Source organism: Macaca thibetana, chromosome 3 (assembly GCF_024542745.1).
Source record: "Macaca thibetana thibetana isolate TM-01 chromosome 3, ASM2454274v1, whole genome shotgun sequence".
Classification (NCBI taxonomy): Eukaryota; Metazoa; Chordata; class Mammalia; order Primates; family Cercopithecidae; genus Macaca; species Macaca thibetana.
In genome coordinates this window covers 71680240-71703123 of record NC_065580.1, presented here as the reverse complement: position 1 = coordinate 71703123, position 22884 = coordinate 71680240, and the positions used below count along the sequence as shown (strand labels likewise).

Below are 22884 nucleotides of genomic sequence, written 5' to 3'. Positions count from 1 at the left end.
GACATTTCTCAAAAGAGGACATTCATACAGCCAACACACACATGAAAAAATGCTCATCATCACTGGCCATCAGAGAAATGCAAATCAAAACCACAATGAGATACCATCTCACACCAGTTAGAATGGCGATCATTAAAAAGTCAGGAAACAACAGGTGCTGGAGAGGATGTGGAGAAATAGGAACACTTTTACACTGTTGGTAGGAATGTAAACTAGTTCAACCATTATGGAAAACAGTATGGCGATTCCTCAAGGATCTAGAACTAGAAGTACCATATGACCCAGCCATCCCATTACTGGGGATATACCCAAAGGATTATAAATCATGCTGCTATAAAGACACATGCACACGTATGTTTATTGCAGCACTATTCACAATAGCAAAGACTTGGAATCAACCCAAATGTCCATCAGTGACAGACTGGATTAAGAAAATGTGGCACATATACACCATGGAATACTATGCAGCCATAAAAAAGGATGAGTTTGTGTCCTTTGTAGGGACATGGATGCAGCTGGAAACCATCATTCTCAGCAAACTATCACAAGAACAGAAAACCAAACACCGCATCTTCTCACTCATAGGTGGGAATTGAACAATGAGATCACTTGGACTCGGGAAGGGGAACATCACACACCGGGGCCTATCACGGGGAGGTGGGAGGGGGGAGGGATTGCACTGGGAGTTATACCTGATGTAAATGACGAATTAATGGGTGCTGACGAGTTGATGGGTGCAGCACACCAACATGGCACAAGTATACATATGTAACAAACCTGCACGTTATGCACATGTACCCTAGAACTTAAAGTATAATAAAAAAATAAAATAAAATAGTCTGAGGCTAAGTAAAAAAAAAAAAAAAAAAAAAAAGAAAAGCCTCTTGCAAGGTTGATCCATGGCTGGTGTCTGGGAACTTGGATTTCAGGAGGGTTCCCACCACTCTAACTGATAGGAATCCTTCAAAGTGCCAAAATTGTTTGTATAAATAATGTGGTACATGCTAATCACTGCTTTTCTTCGGAAAGTCTGGAATGTCGGTACATGCTAGTCAGAAGGTATTTATGTGACCAGCTGTCAAGCAAAATCTTGGACACTGAGTCTCTAAAGAACTTCTTTGGCAGATTACATTTCATACACATTGTCATAATTCAATGCTGGAGAAATTATGTAAATTACATACATATTGTATGATTCCATGGGAAGAAGACTCTTGGAAGCTTGCGCCTGGTTTCCTCTGGGCTTCACTCCATGAACCTTTTCCCTTTGCTGATTTTGCTTCAAATCCTTTTCCCGTTAAGTTTAGCTTTGAACTATATGCTGAGTCCTGTGAGCTCTCTAAGAGAATCACTGAACCTGGCGGTGGTCTTGAGGACCCCTGAAAAAGGTGGTGTCAGAAGTGGGATTTACCAGACCATCTCACTAAAATACGGCAAATGCATTGTTTGGGAAAAGAAAGGATGAATATCACAAACCTTTGATGCCTGGGCAGCTATGGAATTATTCATAATATGAAACAGTAGGTAAGCTGCTTTTTGTTATGAGAGATAAAAGTTGACAGCGAGATTTGAGAATGACAGATCCAATGCTGGGAGAGTTCACCTGCTGATCCCCTGGCTGCTTTGGCAATTTTGGCTAAAGTTGGGGGTTGGGGGATACATCCAAGGTGATGTCTTTTGTTTCTGTTCTTTCCTGAGATAGGAGGAGACAGAGTCCAAATATTACTAAAAGTGAGCACTGAGTGGGCAAAAAATTTAAAAGTTTACACTGTTTTCTCCTCCAAGTGCCAGGGACAGAGGTTAAATCAACTCCCAAGGCTGGAGTAAAGCTTTAGATAAACTCAGAGGAAAAAAAGAGGGAGGGGGTGCCCTCTAAACGTTTCTTAAGCCTAGCTGCTGCTGCACCAACCCCATCACCCTTGCGTTCCATCCAAGATCTACACAAATCCTCCCACCCCCCCCACTGTAATATGAACCTATAAATGAGAAATTTACTGCTACGAGTTTAAATAAACGTGTAATTAAATAGGAAAAAGGAAATTTTCACAAAATCATTTTGTATTTTGTGGGCATTGCATCCGGATGTATGATGAAAGTGATGTAAAATGTTATATGTTTGTAATTTCATAAATGCTAGAGGGATCATCCCAATCAGGAAAGCTGAAAAGAAGAACCGTTAATGGGACAAAACTCCCTTGGTTTCTGCTGCTGGTGAGCAGAATACTTTTTGAGTATCAGAAACAGAGTAAGTCACCATAGCTGATGATTTTTGCCTGCTAGAATGTCTGCAGTTAACGGGAAGCAATTTCTAGATGCAGATACACATTTAGTTTTAAAAACCAGTTTTTATTTACTAATGAGCTCTTATAATATCAGATTCTGACCCTTAGAGGCTGACAATTTTTCATCCTGATGTGTATGTGTGTGAATGTGTTTGTGTGTGTGTTTTTTTTTTTTTTTTTTTTTTTTTTTTTGAGTGGGTCAATTTGGACTCTAAGGTTGTCATGATTAAAAAAGGCTTAAGAAAAAGCCTTGCTTGTCACTTGGACATGGAACACAGCTGTCTGGTTTTGCAGAGTCTCAGCTTTCTTGCTGCAAAGACTAACTGCAAGCTTTTTGGGAATGTTAAATTCGCAGGTCCTAATTACCTGGGCCTATTAGCTAAAACTGTCTGATATGGGTTGTTTCAGCCTTTCAGCATGAGCTCTGCTGAACGAAAAGCAGGAACAGGCTCAATGAACAGAACTCTGACTCTGGGACTGCTGCAAATTTAGGACACCCCTCTGTGGGCCCTAAACTATGAAAAATATCAATAGATGCCAGCTGAATTGTCTGGGTCACATCCAAATGCCCACAGGAAACGACTTATTCTCTGATGGGACAATCTAAAATTGAGCTGCTGATCGACTCTATATTTCGATGAAGTGGCTAATTGCATTCTTAATTAGTGATTCCTGCCAAAACCTACAAGTTGGGGCACATCACAAGGAGTATGACCCCTCCACACCTATTCCTGACAGACTGGACTCTGGACTCCCTTTAGGGCAGGGGTCCCCAATCCCCGCGCTGTAGCCTGGTACCTGTCCATGGCCTGTTAGGAACCAGGCAACACAGCAGGAGGTGAGCAGCGGGCAAGTGAGCATTACCCCGAGTTCTACCTCCTGTCAGATCAGTGCAGCATTAGATTCTCATAGGAGCGCAAACTCTATTGTGAACTGCACACACAAGGGATCTAGGCTGTGTGCTCATTATGCCTGATGATCCGAGGTAGAAGAGTTTCATCCCGACACCATCCCCACTCTGCTGTACGTGGAAAAACTGTCTTCACATAATCGGTCCCTAGTACCAAAAAGTTTGGGGACCACTGCTCTAGGGGATGTCTCACCGCCTTTGCCTTGTGCTCGGGTTTCTTGATTCGTTGCAACTTACAACAATAGACTGATAAACCTGAGTCTACTTCCCTTACCTTTCTCCTCGCACACACATCTTAGTGAGACAGTTTGATTATTAAAGGAAGCTTTCTCCAAAAAGGGATTTTTTCCTAGGCTGCTCACCAGGTAATTGGTTAGGAAAAAAAAGAGTAGGGAAGTTATGTAAATTCATTATGAAAATTTTTGAAAATTCAGAGTTCATCCTGACCAATTCCTGAATATAATGTGCCTTTCTGGTCAAATTACATAAATACATTGTTCTAAGAAAATGCTTTTGTCCCTCTTGCACTCAACCTTTTGGGATAAAAACTCTGGATGAGAACAAGAGATAGCTGAAAAATTATGAAGTTAAGATTGTTAAATGGGACACATTTTGTAACAAGACATAAAACAAAAACCTGGCACCTACGGAGGCATAGGAAATGATTTGTTTTTCAGAACTGTTTTTGGAAGTGTTCCTCTTTTCCTGAAGGAAAACTGCCCATGCTGCCTTCCTAAGTGTCTTCAGCACTTTGAACTCAAACTGACTGCTGAGCCTATGATTACACCTAACAGCCCTGACTACGAGACAGCAGAGGCCGGCCCACCTTCTGCACTTTCTTTTTCCTTTTTAAAAAAATTCTTTATTTTATTATTTATTTATTTTGAGATAGGGTCTCATTCTGTAGCCCAGGCTGGAGTACAGTGGTATGATCATAGCTCACTGAAACCTTGAACTCCTGGGCTCAAGCAATCTTCCCACCTTAGCATCCTGAGTAGCTAGGACCACAGACACGCATCATCATGCCTGGGTAATTTTTTTTTTTTTTTTGACACAGAGTTTCACTCTTGCTGCTCAGGCTGGAATGCAGTGGCATGATCTCTGCTCACTGCAACCTCCACCTCCCAGATCCAAACCATATCAGGTACTATGACTGTCCTCTGGAAATGCACTCCTTTCATGTCTACCCTGATTATCAGGACACTGCTGAAAAGCCTGAAGAACTTACATGATTCAACTTAACCAGATACGTGCTGTCCAAACTGATGCTTCAGGCCAGATAAAAACAAAACTAAAATGCAGAAACTGAAGGCGGAAGCCACCTGGCTTTCTATGATAGACCTTTATAATCAATGAAATTTGTTTTAACTGGCTGAATTCTGGACCTCTAAAGAGCTTAGCTGTCAAGGTACCTTGGCTAAATGCCAAGGCAGTGGACCGTGCAGAAAAAAGTTAGCATATCAGGCTTTTGACCTTTTAAGGTTTCCATAGTGGAGACAGGAATTTTTAAAGTTTTAGAAATAAAGATGGCGTCAGCATAAGTATAGTGTCTGTGTCTGTCACAGATGCCATTTCTACCTATTAAATTGGTAAATGAGTTTGGAAACACAAATTGAAGCCATTACTCATTGCTGGTGGAGGTACAATTTGGAACAATTGTTCTGTAGAATAATTTTACAGTATTTGTTCATGTTGAAGACAAATATGCCTTGGACCTAGAATCCCGACTTTACATATATTCACCTCTATATATTATCTAATATATGTATTTTCTGTATCTAAATGAGATGTAATGAGACCAACTTTTAACAAGCTAAAAATATCAGTGTACATCTATGTACTAAGTATAGTTTTGTAAAACTTTTTATATGTAGATGTAGATATATCACACACAAAGACATACGGCATGTGTATGTGTACATAAGGTTGTGATATAAAATTACTTATTGTGGGTTATAATTTTGAAAAAGTAATGGATGTTATCCTAGGATAATTCCTGTAACAGGTACACAGAGAGACATGTACAATGATGCTTATTTTGGCATTATTTATAATAGCAGGGGTTAGGCAACCAGCAAGGGCTACTGTAGGATGAAACTGACTTGGTGGTTTTATTATGTATCCCAACTGTCAAAATCTTTAGGTCTATTCCTTTAGGCTAAGTGGAGGAAAGAAGCTGGGGGAGGTCTCGCCATTTAGTTTGTACACTTTTACTTAATCCCAATTCCAAAATGGTGCATCACCCCCCCGCTCTATGTCCCTGTCCTTCTGGCACACTTTTTCCAGGTTAATATACCTCCTGTCTTCTTCCTGCCATTTGGGATTGAATTAATTTTTCATTGTGTAGGACTATCCCTCACATTTTGCAATGTTAATCACCCCTGACCTCTGCCAATTAAATATCTGTAGTGTTTTCCAGACACTTACAATTTTTTCCAGGTATTTTCAAATACCCTCCTGAGTTGATGATAGGCAGCACCACCCCAACTCACAGGAAGAAATCATTAAAACAACTGGGAACAATACTTTTTAAACATCTGCTCATTTGATTCAAAGTAGACTTACATCAGTAATATCTAAGTACAGAGATGTCTATGTCATACTCCCCAGTAATCAAGTAAAAATGAAAACTTAGTCAATATGCTCCTTAAATCCCATTAAATGAGAATAAATTAAGAAAAAAGGATAAATCTACAAGGTCGAAACGCGAGGAAACAACAGCAGATGAAAACTTTCAAAAAAGCTGGAATTTTTTTTGTTTTTTTAATTTCAAGGAAGCTGGAATTTTGAAAGCTGGAAAACAAATACACAAAAGGCAACTAGTTTAGCAAACCTAAATTGAGAAAGCAAAGGTCAAACCTAATTCTATAACCAAGAAAGAAAAAAAGGCTGCCTACTTTTTGTTAAAGAACACCAAGAACACCAAAAAGTCTCAGAAATTGGAGGTATAGGTAGCTTTGAAGTATGGGATGTGGCTAAAAACTGCAGAGACTGAAAAAATATATATATTTTTTGAGACAGGGTCTCATTCTGTTGCCCAGGCTGGAGCGCAGTGCGCTATCACAGCTCACTGTATCTTCACCTCCTGGGCTCGGACATCCTTCTGCCTCAGCCTCCCATGTAGATAATTTTTTGTATTTTTTTTTTTAGTGACAGTGTTTTGCAGGCTCGGTATGTTGCCCAGACTGGTCTCAAACTCCTGGCGTCAAGTGATCTTCCCTCCTTGGCCTCCTGAAGTGCTGGGATTACAGGCATGTGCCACCACACTTGGCAAAAAAATCTTATAAGGAGTTAAGAATGACCAGATTCTCTGTTCCAGCTAATGCAGCTGAGCTAGTGCTCCTGTTCTGAAACACTGATTTTTTTTTTTTTTTAATGACCACAAAGAAAATTACTAGATTTACAAAAGTATGTATGATAAATGTACATGGCAAACATCCTTATGCATCTAAAATGCAATTTCCATACTTAAAATCCTTCAATATAGTAGTTACTGTAAATTTTTTTAAAGGCACTCTCATATAACTTATTACAGTGGAATTTACAATCTTAGGTTCTTTATTACAAACTAATTTTGACCTAAGCATAAATTATCTTTTATTACTGATATTTTGTGTAAATTTCCTACTGCTCTAAGGTGAGTTTAGGTTCCTTAAAGTTAGGGACTACATCTACACTCTTGTTTTTGTTTTTTCAAATCTGCAGTGCCCAGTAGTGTTTTGTATATTATCAATACAAACTTTAAAAATTGTTTGTAGGTACTCGAACTTTAGGAATAAATAATAATACCAGTAGTTCAGGGGAGGGAGGTAAAACAAATTCTTGATTGGAAACAGAAAAGTTTAACTATTAAAAAGCTGTCTGAGACCACAGGTGGTGGCTCACACCTGTAATCCCAATATATTCAGGAAGTCGAGGTGGGACGAATGCTTGAGCCCAAAAGTTCAAGACCAGCCTGGGCAATATAGTGGGACTTCATCTCTACAAAAAATAGAAAAATTAGCCAGCCATGGTGGCACACACTTGTAGTACCTGCTACTCAGGAGGCTGAGGTGGGAGGATCGCTTGAGCCCAGGAGGTCAAGGCTGCAGTGAGCTTTGATCATGTCACTGCACTCCAGCCTTGGTGACAGAGTGATTTTCTATCTCAAAAAAAAAAAAAAAAAAAAAAAAAGTTGTCTGAAACATTAACCAATATTAAGTAGTGAATCTTTATTGCAGTCATTTCCCAAGTGCTACAAACCTCACTCCCTCTGTATTAGTTCTTGCCTGCCATCCTCTCCTGCCTAGCAGACTATAATCACCCATCTTCCATCTGTTTTCCCTTCTATAAGCATCCACTTATTTTCCCTACATTTACTTCATCTTCATCAATGATTCTAGTAGTTATTTCTGTAACAATGATTCTCACTATTTAGGCAACGCAATCTTGATTGTGAGGCACAGAGGAACTCTACTGGGTGATCTAGGAGAGGTTTCTGGATCACAAAATGAACCCCATAGTAATAAATCATTTTTTCTGTTTATGGATGTTGTCTAGAGACAGAAAGGACAAAGCTGAAAGTGGAAGACCAGAATATGCAAAGAATCCTAATTCTTTACAATGTCATTCAATCACTGAATTAACCAGTCATTGATCCATCCTATCTGAGTTCCGCTGAATAAGATGATAAATCATTCTGTTTATGCCATTTTGTGTGACAAAATAAATTTACCATTGTTCATGCTCAAATAAGTTTTCTATTTCTTGAATTTGAAGGCATTCTAACTCATACATAAATTTTCTTTCTTGACTTTCCTGGAATTGATAACTGTTACCTTTTTTGCACTTACGGGGGCCACCATAATATATGCAGTCCATTGTTGACCAAAATGTTATATGGCAAATACTGTACTTATATAGAGTACTATATAAATCCAATAATACTGTATTTTCACTATACTTTTTCTATGTTTGGATATGTTTCAATAGACAAATACTTACCATTTGGTTACAATACAACTGCCTACAGCATTCAGTACAGTAACATGCTGTAGAGGTTTACAGCCTAGGAGAAACAGGCTTTTACATATAACCTGGGTGTATAGTAGGCTATACCATCTAGGTTGGTGTAAGTATACTCTATGATGTTCACATGACAAAATCATCTAATGATGTATTTCTCAAAATGTATCCCCATTTTAAGTGACACACGACTATATTCTTATTTTTTCCAAAATGTTCCATCAGATTCATCATTATCTATCCATATTATTCTCCATATGCAAAATAATCTATCATAATCCCTATTGCACTCCCTACTCCGAGATCCCCTCCTACACCAATCTGGGCCAGATACTCTATGGGCCTGCTGCACAACTGTCATCCTAGGGCTTTTCATTCTGGATCTGGTTCTGCTGTACAGTCTCAGGCTAAATCTTCCTCCCTCTTGAACTATGCCTTCATTTTGCTAGAGCACATGCTCTAGTAGCCTACTGAGAAAGAAAACAATTAAAGGTAAAGTTTTTGTCCTTTTCTTCTACTCTCTCCTTCTACAAGGTTGCTGACAATTTTGACGTAATTACTTTATCATCATCTAGCATACAATATTACTGCTAGGTATCTTAATTCTCAGTACATTTAAATGTCACTCGTTTTGTTCTCTGTGGAATTTTCAGGATCTTCTCTTTATCTCCCCATGGATCTCCATAGATATAAAATTTCGCTAATATGCCTTGGTGCAGTTCTGTTTTTTTAATTGTGGTAAAATATACGTAATATAAAATTTACCATTTTAATCATTTTTAGGCATACAATTCAGTGGCATTAAGTATATGCACATTGTTGTGCAACCATCACCACCACTCAAGTCCAAAATTTTTTCATTTTCTAAAACTGAAAGTCCATACCCACTAAGCACTAGCTCTTCATTCCCCCTTCCCCTAGTAACTACCATTCTCTTTTCTATCTCCATGAAATCATGTGGTTCTTTTTAAAATTCACTTTTCTAATACGGAGATCCAGCTCCTTCATTCAGATCTTGGATAAATTATTTGATCAATTCTGCCTGTCCATTTCATTTCCCTGCTCTACCTTTTTGGAACTCCAATATTTGGATGATGGACCTCCTAGCTAGAGCCTTTACTTTTCCAATCTTTGTCTCATCTTTAATCTCTTTACCTTTTGTTCTACTTTAAGGGAAATCTCCCTAACTTTATTTTCCAACTATTCTACTCAATCTAGATTCCTGCTATCATATTTTAATTTCCATAGCTCTTTCTTGTCATCTTGTTACTCCTTTTCCTATAATATCCTATATTTGCAGCACGGACTTAACGTCTCAGCTATACAAAGGCATTAAATATTCTTTTAAAAAAGTTTTCCAGGCTCAACATAGTTAGAGGTGTCAATTCTCCCCAAACTGGTCTATAGACTGGATGCAATTACAATCAAACTCTTGGCAAGAATTTTTATAGATACAGCTGATTCCAAAATTTGTATGGAAAGGCAAAGGAACTAGAATAACTAAAAAATTTTTAAAAAGAAGAATAAGGTTCAAGGAAACACACTAACTGATCTTAAATCTTACTCTAAAGCATAACAATTAAGACAGGGTCATATTGGCAGAGGGATAGACACAGATTCATGCAACAGAAAAGAATTCAGAAATAGGTGTATACAAATATGGTCAACTTATTTTTGACAATGGAGCAAAAGAACTCAATGGAGAAAGGGTAGTTTTTTCAACAAACGCTGTTGGAACTATTACACAACCACATGGAGAAAAAAAAAAGTGCCATCACCCTAGATACAAGGACAACTTATACAAAAATTAACTAAAAATGGATCATAGATTGAAAAGTAAGACTTACAGACACATGAAAAAATGCTCATCATCACTGGCCATCAGAGAAATGCAAATCAAAACCACAATGAGATACCATCTCACACCAGTTAGAATGGCGATCATTAAAAAGTCAGGAAACAACAGGTGCTGGAGAGGATGTGGAGAAATAGGAACGCTTTTACACTGTTGGTGGGATTGTAAACTAGTTCAACCATTATGGAAAACAGTATGGCGATTCCTCAAGGATCTAGAACTAGATGTACCATATGACCCAGCCATCCCATTACTGGGTATATACCCAAAGGATTATAAATTATGCTGCTATAAAGACACATGCACACGTATGTTTATTGCAGCACTATTCACAATAGCAAAGACTTGGAATCAACCCAAATGTCCATCAGTGACAGATTGGATTAAGAAAATGTGGCACATATACACCATGGAATACTATGCAGCCATAAAAAAGGATGAGTTTGTGTCCTTTGTAGGGACATGGATGCAGCTGGAAACCATCATTCTTAGCAAACTATCACAAGAACAGAAAACCAAACACCGCATGTTCTCACTCATAGGTGGGAACTGAACAATGAGATCACTTGGACTCAGGAAGGGGAACATCACACACCGGGGCCTATCATGGGGAGGGGGGAAGGGGGAGGGATTGCATTGGGAGTTATACCTGATGTAAATGACGAGTTGATGGGTGCAGCACACCAACATGGCACAAGTATACATATGTAACAAACCTGCACGTTATGCACATGTACCCTACAACTTAAAGTATAATAATAATAAATAAATTAAAAAAAAAAAAAGAAAAGTAAGACTTAAAACTATAAAGCTTTTAGAAGAAAAAACACAGGAGAAAATCTTCATGACCCGGGATTAGGGAGAATTCTTAACATAACAACAAAAGCATTATCTATAAAAGAAAAAAATTGACAAATTGGACTTGATCAAAATTATAAACCTGTACTCTGCAAAAGAGACTGTTATTAAGAGAATGAAAAGAAAAACCACAGACTGGGAGAAAATATTTGCAAATCACACATCCAGCAAAGAAAATGCTACAACCTAGATGAATCTCAAAGGTATTATGCTGAATGCAAGAAACCAAGTCTCAAAGGGCTATATACTATATGATTCTATTGATATGACATTCTCAAAAATATATATAGAGAGAGCAATGGAAAACAGACCAGTGGTTGCTAAAGGCTAGCGAGTGGGAGAGGGTATGACTATACAGGGATGGGACAAGGGAGTTTTCTTGGGGTGACAGAACTGTCTGAATCCTGATCATGATGGTGGTTATACTAATCTACACGTGTTAAAATTCATAGAACTGTATATCCAAATATGTCCATTTTACTGTATGAGAATTTAAAAAGAAAAAGTTTTCTTCTACTACCTGAATTACTGAAAATCATCCAGGTCTCCCCTACCCCAACTTATTTGTTTCAGCCTCTCTATGTCATGGTACAGAAGTTACTCAAGTGTCTTTTTGGCTCATTATTCAGTTAAGAGTACTTCAAAATGACACCACCAGGTGTGGTGGCTCATGCTTATAATCCCAGCACTTTGGGAGGCTGAGGCAGGAGGATCGCTTGAGTCCAGGAGTTAGAGACCAGCCTAGGCAGCATAGCGAGACCTTGTCTCTACAAAAAATTAAAAAATTAGCCAGGCATGGTGGCGTGCGCCTACAGTCCCAGCTACTCGGGTGGCTGAGGTGGGAGGATCATTTGAGCCCAGGAAGTCGAGGCTGTAGTACGCCGTGATGACACCACTGCACTCCAGCTTGGGTGACAAGGGTGAGACCCTATCTCCAAAAAAAAATTTTTTTAAAAGACCAGAAACTGTTCTCATTCATAGATGGGAATTGAACAATGAGATCACTTGGACACAGGGCAGGGAACATCACACACTGGGGCCTGTCGGGGGTGCAGGGGGCTTGGGGAGGGACAGCATTAGGAGAAATACCTAATGTAAATGATGAGTTGATGGGTGCAGCAAACCAACATGGCACATGTATACCTATGTATCAAACCTGCATGCTGTACTCATGTACCCTAGAACTTAAAGTATAATTAAAAAAAAAAAAAAAAAGGCCAGAAACTGTATTATAGATAGTTATAGAAGAGATAGTTGAATACTTTCAGTTACAGGAAAGAAAGAAGACACAACACCAAGGTAGCCAATATATTTTAGGTGATGCCTGCTAACCCCTTGGAAGGTATCAATGAATCAAGTTACTACAAGCTTATACAGAATAAAGTCAGAATAATTCTAGTCTATACTAGGGCAACAGGGTCCTATAAAATGTTTGTTAACAGTAAATGGGTTTTCCTTACAGAGCTTTCTCAAAAAATCACAAACTTACATATTCTTCACAAATTCAGATGCTATTACTGAGTAATCAGTATGTGAATGAAAGCACTAGATAACACAAAGACACTTTTCTAGTGGGTCTACGTACCTTCTCTTACCAAAAGAACAAATCACAAGATAATACAAAGACATTTACTTTTCTGTTGGATTCTACTTGCTTTTTAAAATTTAAGTGAAAGATTATTTCTGAATCGTAGGCTTACCTGATAATAGCCAAACTCATATTGCTGAACAACTATAGCCCTCACCTAAGGAAACTGGTTTAGAATCAGGGAATATTTTATTATTTTCCTGTCCCTCAATGTTATCCCACTGATTCAATTGAAGAAACAGGGTAAGACATGCTATTACAAAAGAGATTTCAGGAGAAAGTGAACCTATGCTATAGGTACTGCATAATACTTTCAGTTGTATTATAAAATGAAAGATACTTCTAATGCTCTTCCTGTTTAAAGTCAAACATCAAGAAGAGTCTGGAAAACACTGTGGCCTACTGCCACATTTGCAAAAGTATCTTCTTGTGATGAATAATTTATACTTTAGAGTAATGCTTTCCCCAAACACTCTACCACAAGCTGTTCTAAAAATGAAGGGTATTTCTCCCTTAAATCCCTTAAACTTACTAAACAAAAACTTAATGTAAGGTACAGCTAGATGAGATGCAAGCCAAAAGGAAACAGCTAGTCCATTGCGGTAGTGTTACTATTAAGTCAAAGGACACCAATTAAGACAGGCCAAGTGTAGTGGCTCACAGCTGTATTCCCAGCACTTGGGAGAGGTCCAGGTAGGAGGATCGCTTGGGTCCAGGAGTTAGAGACAAGCCTGGGCAACATGGTGAAACCCAGTCTCTAGTAAAAATACAAAAATTAGTCAGATGTGCTGGTGCACGCCCCTAATCCCAGCTACAGGGAGCCTGAGGTGGGAGGATCACTTGAACTCAGAAGGCGGAGGTTGCAGTGAGCCAAGATTGCACCACTGCACTCCAGTCTGGGCGACAGAGTGAGGCCCTGTATTCTCCTCCACCAAAAGGAGTAAAGACAAATTCTAAAAGAAGATAATGCCTTTTATAATATGATCGCTTTAGTTTTTAATTCGCTGATTTTGCAAAAATACAATCATATGCCTTTAAACATCAAGGGGCTACAAATACTTTCTTCCGTTATATTCCAAATATATTTACCTGACAGCAGTTCCATCACTTCTCTATTAAGAACAATCCAATTTTTCACCACAGTCAAGGCATAGTTTAGTAGGGCTGGTTCTACTCCATACAAAGTAACTCAATGGAGAAATAATAGGTTTTTCAACAAATGGTACTGAAACAAGTAAATACCCATGTGCAAAGAAACCTTTCCTTCTTGACGTATCTTCTCAGGACCCATCTTTATCTCATAAACAAAACAAAAGTATACAGAAAGAATTTTTTCCTCTCCTCATAGTCAAATTTACAAACCAATCTGTACTTGAACTCATTTTTCTCTTCTACCTGTCACAACGAAAGCGCACATCTTTAGAAGCAAAGGCTGGCCGGGCGCGGTGGCTCAAGCCTGTAATCCCAGCACTTTGGGAGGCCGAGACGGGCGGATCACGAGGTCAGGAGATCCAGACCATCCTGGCTAACATGGTGAAACCCCATCTCTACTAAAAAATACAAAAAAAACTAGCCGGGCGAGGTGGCGGGCGCCTGTAGTCCCAGCTACTCGGGAGGCCGAGGCAGGAGAATGATGTAAACCCGGGAGGGGGAGCTTGCAGTGAGCTGAGATCCGGCCCCTGCACTCCAGCCTGGGAGACAGAGCGAAACTCCGCCTCAAAAAAAAAAAAAAAAAAAAAAAAAGAAGCAAAGGCATATGTTCTATTTATGCAACAGATTCCCTTCCTTTTCAAAAACCTTTCCTTCCTTTCCAAAAATTATGTTATCTCATTTATCTTAACCCATTCCTATACCACCATTTCCCTAGAATCTAGAGAATGATAAAGGCCTAGATCACCTATCAACATGTAAACATGTTTTGTTATTTTCTATCATTAAAAAATCTTCTGGCTTAAACGATGGTCTTCTCAATAGATGCATGGTCAACTGCATATCCACACGGAAAAAATAATCTTGAACTCTACCCAAAACCCCACACCAAAGTCAAATTCCAGAAAAACTGCAGATGTATATGTGAAAAGTAAAACAATAACGCTTTCAGAAGAAAACATGAAGGAACATCTTCATGACCACAGTGTAAACAAAGACATACAAGACAAAAATCTCTATGGAGATTTTTAGGAGTATATACATCATTTAGGAGTAGAATGAATGAAAACACATAGATTAGCATATACTACATGATTCCATTTATATGAAGAACCACAACGGTAAAACTGTGTTGTTGAAGTCATGATAATAGTTACTCTTGGGAGGCATAATTTTCACTGGATGGATGAGGGAAGGCTTCTGGAGTACTAGTTATATTCTATATCTAGATATGGATGCTAATGAAACCTTAGTGAATATTTATTGAGCGGTATTCTTGATTTGTATGTTTTTATGTATGTATGTATATTCAAAAAGTTTCTTACATTCTAAAAAATTAAATGAAACAAATACTCTGCAAATATCCCACACAGTAGCTACTACACCTTAACTCTGCTCTACCTAACAGTAAATCTTCTTCTTGAGTTGTTTACATACCTGTTCCATTCATCATTTCCCATTTGCTCTTCAACTCACTGCAATCTGGCTTCTAGTCTCACCACTCCCTGACTGTTTATCAAGATCAACAGCAATATCCCATGTGTGCCAACTGTCAACGTATTGCCTCTCAACTCAAAATTCATCCTCCATTACCTGCTGCGCTATAATGAAGGTGGGCATTGGAAACTACTTTCCTTTGCTGGCTGTCATGCTGTTAAACTTTGTCAGTAGAGGATATGGGAGGGACATTACAGGAGAAAGGATTCTTTTCCTGGTTTTGCTCTGTTCCTCTCAGTAGGCTTCTGCAGCGTATGGATGCTAATAGTGAATGGTACTTTCCTGTCGGCAACTTCTCCTGGGATCCTGGAGGATGGCTTCTAAGCACTTATCACCCCCATGAGTGGACTCCCAGAGAGGTCTACAGTTTTTTCCCCCAGCACCATACAAGGTAGCTTTCCAGCAGCACACAGCGCCCCCAGTGAGTTTCGCTGGTGGAGCACTTCCCATGAGCTATTTTCCCTGGCCCCTCAGAGGAAGATTTTCTACAGGTGAGTTGAGTGCAGCACCCTAGAGAACTTCTCTGCCATCCCAAGGGCCATAGTTATGCCCTTTCCAATGATTTCTGAATCTCAGTCAAGGGGTGCTGGAGGGAGGGTTCTTTCAGATTTGTTCCTTCCTTGGGTGCACTGCCTCAGGCCTAGTAGTAACAGTTGCTCCCTATATCTGCTACATATATATACATATTCTTTAAAGTTCTCTTTTCCCCTCAGTAGGTAATCTCCTGTTATAGTAAATAATTCTTTATATTAAACTTTCCCTTTTCAAATTACTTTGTGGTTTCTGTCACTTAACTAGATGCTGATCGTATCACAGAATCCAGTATATTTTCTCCTACTCTCATCCTATCTGAACTCTTAGCAGCCCTCTGAACAAATGTTCTCTCCTCCTTTCTGAAATACTTCCCTGTTTCAGCTACCAAGATACCAGGAACTCCTGTCTTTCCTCCAACCTCACTGGACACCTGGTTCTCAGATTCCTGATGGAATTTATCTAAATGTTGGAGGTCCTCTCAGCTTGCTCCTAAGCCTCACACCTACTTCTTCAACTATATTTTCCCCTGGTTAATCTCATTCTGTTTTAGGAGTTTAAATACCACATATACTTACATATACAGATGATTCCTAACTTCTGAACTATTGACCTCTGTTCTGAAATCCAGACTCCTGTAACAGTGCCTACTTGACATCTTGTACTAGAGGTTACCTCAATTCTTTTGATCCTTTCCACCAAGCTATTCTTCCTCCAATCTTACGCATCTCATAAATGACATTGTCACCTGCTCCCTCAGGCCAATAACAGAAAACTCATCCTTGAGTCCTTTCTTAGTCTGAAAATATATTATGAATATGACCAAACCTTCCCATCTCTTGGATAATCCCAGCTCAGGTCACCTTCACCTCTTACCTTAACAACTTCAACAGCCTCATTCATTTGTCCATTTCTACTTTTGCCCTCTCATCACTACAATCTATTTTCCACACAGCAGTCAGAGAATAGTTATGTTTTGCTTTATAGCATAATTAAATGGCTTGAAGCTGCATTAGAATAGTATTCAAATTCCTCCCACATCGTGCTTAGGTGCTTAGTATGCTCCAGCTACACTGGCCCCTTTTTTGCTCCACAAATATATCAACTCTTTTTCCTTTTTTTTTTTTTTTTTTTTTTACTTTTAACCCTTAGGGCTTTTCATACGCACTTCCTTCTGCCTGAAATATTCTTATCATTACTCCCTCCTCAATTCTTAGGCTTTAACATCTTCTAATCCTTCCAACTTTGTCTTAAATATCATGTCCTTCACTGGGAGTGGTGGCTTATACCTGTAATTCCAGTGCTTTGTGATGGTAAGATCGCTTGAGGCCACGAGTTCAAGACCAGCCTGGGTAACACAGCAAGACTCCATCTCTACAAAATGTGAAAAAAATGAGCCAGGTATGGTAGTGCATGCACACATGCAGTCCTAGCAACTTGGGAAGGAGGAAGGCAGGAAGATAGATTCAGCCCAGGATTTTGAAGTTATAGTGAGATATGACAGCACCACTGCACTCTCTCCTGGGCAGCAGAACAAGACCATCTCCAAAATAAAATAAAAAATATCATGTTCTCAGAGATACTTTCTTTGAACACCCTATAAATTGGTCTTTAATCCCGTTATCACTCTATCATTGGATCTATGTATCCCTTCAAATCATTTGCTATAAATTTGATTTATTTATATGTTTAGTGTTTGTCTATCCTACTAGGTTATAAGTTTGCTAAGGGCAGAGACCATAATTGTTTTATTCACAGGTGTAACAACAGCACCTAGCATTTTGGCACATTAAAAAATTTAATAAATATTTATTGACAAATGAGGCCGGGCACAGTGGCTTATGCCTGTAATCCCAGCACTTTGGGAGGCCAAGGTAGGCAGTTCACTTGAGGCCAGGAGTTCGAGACCAGCCTGGTCAAGTGGAAAAACCCTGCCTGTACTAAAAATACAAAAAAAAAAATTAGCCAGGCGTGGTGGCATGCACCTATAGTCCCAGCTACTCAGGAGGCTGAGACACAAGAATCGCTTGAACTCGAGAGGTAAGCCAAGAGAGAAGAGCCAAGAACACGCCACTGCACTCCAGCCTGGGTGATAGGGCAAGACACTGTCTCAAAATTAAAAAAAAAAAAAAAAAAATGACAAATGAAAGATTCCTGAAAATATTGTCCTCCTCCTCTGAATTGTTACTATGATTAACGTTAATTTATTTCATGTCCATGATGCCATTGCCTCTTCCCCCATAACTGTAAAATTTCTTATTTGTTTAAACATGTAACTTAGCTTTTTCCTCTGCTACAATCCCTTTCCCTCCTTTTCACTTCCAGGGGAAAAAAAAACACTATCCTGAAGTTTGTTTCTTAAAATGCAGAATAATCTAGGTGTTCATCACTAGGATAGATAAAATAAGTGATGGTTAATCATACAATGGAACACTGTTCAATAGATATAACACATGAAAAAAATTTTTACATGTTCACTGTCTTAAGGAATATTTTATTTGTCCAGTCAAATTGTAAACTTGTGGGCAATGGTTTTATACTTCTTTATATTTCCCACAGATAATACTGTCCATATTTTCCAAATCCCAAATTAAGACACATAATTAATAGAGAGACCAACTATATTAAATAATACTTGAAATCATACTTGTCCTGGATATTCTGGAAAGTATGTTCATTATACCCATAAGCAACAGCATAACAATGAACATAAGAGTAAGTAATCTACATCTATACATGTATGTATGTATTTTGGTGACTATAATGGTAACTATCAGCCAGAACCCAATTTATCATACTTTGGTGTTTCAGCAACTTTCTTACACTAACTTCTAAACAAAAGTATGAAACTTGAGAGAGGTATTGACAGTAATACTTCTTTTCCATTTGCAATAATATTCCTGACCTTTAGCTACCCCAGGGATATTAACAAATCTGGGAAGAAAAAACTGGATATGCTTACTGTTTTGGCTATTCACATGGTTCAGAACTCAAGTAAGGAACAGAGGTCCCTTCAAATCCCAGCAAAATATGAGGTTTGTTAAGACATGTTTCAAGGAAAGTGAGAAATATAAGCTTTACCTCTTTTAACACAGTATCATTTATCTTTATGTAATCCAAGCTTTCAAAAAATGACTGTAAAACTGTACTGTGTAAACACAAAAACAGGACAAAATGTTAACCAATGGACTAACATTGCTCTTCTTTGAAGAAATGCAACTTACAAGTTTAATATTACAGAATTAAATCTTAGATAATGTTGTTAAATGAACATATTTAATAATAAAGCTTGAAGAATACATGTGTAAAAACCTAATCCTGTGGTTTATGTACCTCCTGTCATTTCATTCCCATACAACCTGGCCTGCATTTTACAATAAGAAATCACAGGTTTTGGAAGTTCAATCATTTTGGAAAGACCTTATAGCATACTAAGAAAATTATGAACACAAATCTTGGTTTGAATCCTGGCTCTACAATTTACTAGCTTACAAGCTACTTAAAGTTTTTGAGTCTTTCTTCCAGTATGTAAAGGCAGACAATTAGGCCTCCCTTGCTTGGCCATTACGAAGTAAGGGTGATAAAATGTGCAAAATACACACAATATAAGTTAAATAGTAGGTACTCAGTATAATGTAGCCATTATCACTGTCATCACTAATTAATTAACTTGCCTAGAATCACACAGCTGTATCTGTTTCTAAAATTTTTTTTCTTTTAAAAATAATAAAATTATAGTTAGTTATCTAAACTGGAAAATATATGGAAAAGTATAAAGAAGTAAATAAAAAGATCATTATAATCTCCAAATCCTGAATTAATCAGTGTCAACATATTGGTATATTTTCTTCTTTCCTGTATGTATATAGCCTTCTTTTAATTGCAGAACCAGATCATGCTATATACTTGGAATCTTTTCTTTTGTACTTACTTTCTCATGAACATTTCTCCATTTGGTTAACTACCCCTTGAACACATTTTAATAATAATCAAATTCTGCTATACAGATAATTCAGTTTTTGCTTTACATTTAAGTTGGTTCTAATTTATCACTATTTTGGGTAAAGTTGTATTTATCTTTGAACCTAGGCTTTTTTTCCTACAGAGTGTCTTAAGTCATGTATCAGTATCTGTTTTCTCAGCAAAGCCCCTATTACTATGCATGTTGACATTCAAGTCCTGGCTTGGATATGAAAAAAAGAATTAATTTATACTGTATACATCTTCAGCTATAGATATGGAATCTTAGCATTAAGCACATTCTATTGCCATAACAACAAAATATAACAGTTACATTTAAGAGGGAGTTAAGAGCTCCCATGTCTACTGTCTGTTGCCAAGGTCATAGATCCAGTCTGAGACTAGAACCTCTCCAACATCAGAAATAAGAACCGGAATCCTATGTATTTGACTTAATGTCTTTGAATTCACTTATTTTCTGCATATCTTAATGAAGTAATGAAGGACAAAGTATAACAGCCTGTAACACCTCTTTTAAGATATGAAGAAGTGAGACTAGAGTCACTGTGCTTCCCTACATCCTGAAGAAATGGCAGCAGGATGAACGTTAAGTGCTACAATGACTCTTTCAAATAGAAAAGTTAGAACACGATTCAAAACATGATCTGACAATAGTGCAAAATACCTGAAATGAAAAATCTGAAGCATATGACGACTTTCATAGCAAGTACATAAAATCCAAGTTTGAGTAAGAGAGCAAGGTGCTTCCACGGAACCTAACTCCTCCAATTCAGGCAGTTATTAAGCACTAGCTACACAAAAATACTAAAATGAACAAAACCCTCAAAAATCAAAACAGGAACAATACTCTCAATCTAGGCTTAAAGGAAGAAATAGGTATTAACATTTCTTGGAGAATCTGAAAAAAACCTATGGCTTTAAAGTTATAAATCATGACATAAAGTCATCTAAAAGCAAAATGCATACCAAAATATCTCTACCAGTGTTAGCAATCATCACAGTCAATGATAGCAACTAATAATTCATATACCTTAGAGAGAATGAAAGGATTTATGCCAGGGGTAGTATGTTGCCAAACAAAACAAAACAAAACAAAACAAAACAAAACAAACAGAGTAATCTCAAATCCAAACAAGAGAGGTGTAGGACTTTTATCAATTTTAGAAAAAAGAAAGCAGAGTAAATGTTGGAAGTCAATAACTGGTAGCCTACGTTAGAGTTACAGGATTTTTTTCCAGTGTACTTCTCAGAGGAAAGGAATACTCTTCTTGACAGCTAAAATAATAAACTGCAACAACTATTTATCAACCACCTATCATGTGCTAGGCATTATTGCAGGTGAAGGGGAATGCAGCAGGAACAAAATAAACTAAACTCACTGCTTTTTATTTTTTTCTCAAATAAAGCCAGCAAGGAGAGTTTTGTGGTGCTGTAATGTCTAAAAGGGTAGTCAGCAAAGCCCTTACCAAAATGACTTTTCTTTTTCTTTTGAGACAGGGTCTCACTCTGTGACTCATTATGGAGTAAAGTGGCACAATCATGACTCGGCACCCTCAGCCTCCCGGGCTCAAGTGATTCTCCTACTTCAGCCTCCTCCTGAGTAGCTGGGACTACCGCCATGTACCACCATGCCCAGCTAATTTTGTTTACCTTTTGTAGAGGGGAGGTCTCACCACGTTGCCCAGGCTAGTCTTGAATTCCTGGACTCAAGTGAATTCTCCTGCTTCAGCCTCCCAAAGTGTTGTGATTACAGGTGAGCCACCGACCAAGCCCAAAGCGATGTTTCATCAACGAGCTAAAGAAGGTGATGTAGTGAGCCATGTGGTATCTAGGGGAAAGAATATTCCAGATAGAGGAAATAGCCAGTGCATACACAGGACCATACCCTAAGTGTTCAAGGAACAAAAAGGAGGCCAGTGTTACTGTAGCATAGAGAGTAAGGAAGAAACTAGTAGGATATGAACTCTAGAGAAGTAATAGGGGCAGGCAACTGTTTAGGTAAGGTCTTGAAGGTCACTGTAAATCACTACCCTTTCATTCCCGGTAAAAGGGGAAGTCATTGGAAGGTTTTTAGCAGAGAAGTGAAATGACCAGACTTACATTTAACAGAACCAGCCTAGCTGTCTGTTAAGAAGACTAATGGGGGTGAGAAGAAAGGCTAGAAGCAGATCATTTAGGAAGCAGCTGCACCAATCCATGTACAAGGTGATGGTAGCTTAAAGGCAGGAGGTAGCAGTGATGGTGGTGAATTCTTAAGTCGGATTATTGATGTACTCTGAAGGTAAGAACCAAAAAATCTACTGACAGATTGGAAGCAGAAGTGAGAGAGAAGGCAAAAATAAGAATGACTCCAAGGTCCTGGCATGAGCACCTGGAAGCAAGGGGTTACCACTACTGAGAGAGGAAGACTGCGGGAGGTGAGGTTTGAGCATGTGGGGTACAATATGCTTATATTTGAACAAGTTACATTTGAGAAGCTTATTAGATACTAGGTAGGCAAAAGGATATACTAGTCTGAAGCTGAAATGTGAGATCTGGGTTAGAGATACGACTTGGAAGTTGACAATGTATACATGGTATTAAATTGCTGTATAAAAAATTTACAAAGATATAAATCCCCTGATAATTTCCTTATATATTTTTCCAGATTTAAAATGCAGAGATTTTCATCCTGCCCATCTAGACTTCGAAATCATAAATTATTTAATATACAGATATCAAATCGAATACAAAAAAAAGCCAGAAATCCAATTAGGGAGACAGAAGTATACAGAAACTACAACAAGAAGTAAGGAGTATTGATAAGGAAGGTGGTAAGAACCATGGAGAAAGGCAAATACTATACAACTTTTAGGTTACGACCTAGCACATGGACATTATGGCATGTGCTATATTTAAAACTGGTCCTTGGCCAGGTGCAGCGGCTCACGCCTGTAATCCCAGCACTTTGGAAGGCTGAGGCAGGTGGCTCGCTTGAGCTCAGGAGTCCAAGACCAGCCTGGGCAACATGGCAAAACCCATCTCCACCAAAAATACACAAAAATTAGCCAGATGTGGTGGCAAGCATCTGTGGTCCCAGCTACTCAGGAGGCTGAGACCGGAGGATCAGAGGAGCCTGGGAGCCAGAAGTTGCAGTGAGGCAAGATCGTACCACTGTACTCCAACCTGGGTAATAAAACAAGACTCTGTCTCAAAAAATGAAAACTCCAAAAAACAAACAAAAAACCTG

General features: G+C 38.4%; 1 protein-coding gene across 9 annotated transcripts in view; it reads right to left on the bottom strand.

Moving 5' to 3' along the window:
• Positions 1–22884, bottom strand: part of ANKIB1 (ankyrin repeat and IBR domain containing 1) — a 154859-nt gene that overhangs the window by 112741 nt on the left and 19234 nt on the right. Inside the window, exons 2-4 of one of the 9 annotated variants that reach the window (XM_050782835.1) lie at positions 21306–21483; positions 16964–17048; positions 1185–1693 (exon numbers count right to left, since the gene is read on the bottom strand). The exons of 2 other annotated variants lie outside the window; for them this stretch is intronic. The gene's annotated coding sequence lies outside the window, so the exon portion shown is untranslated. 6 more of the 9 variants (XM_050782833.1, XM_050782834.1, XM_050782839.1 and 3 more) reach the window with 6 other exon arrangements.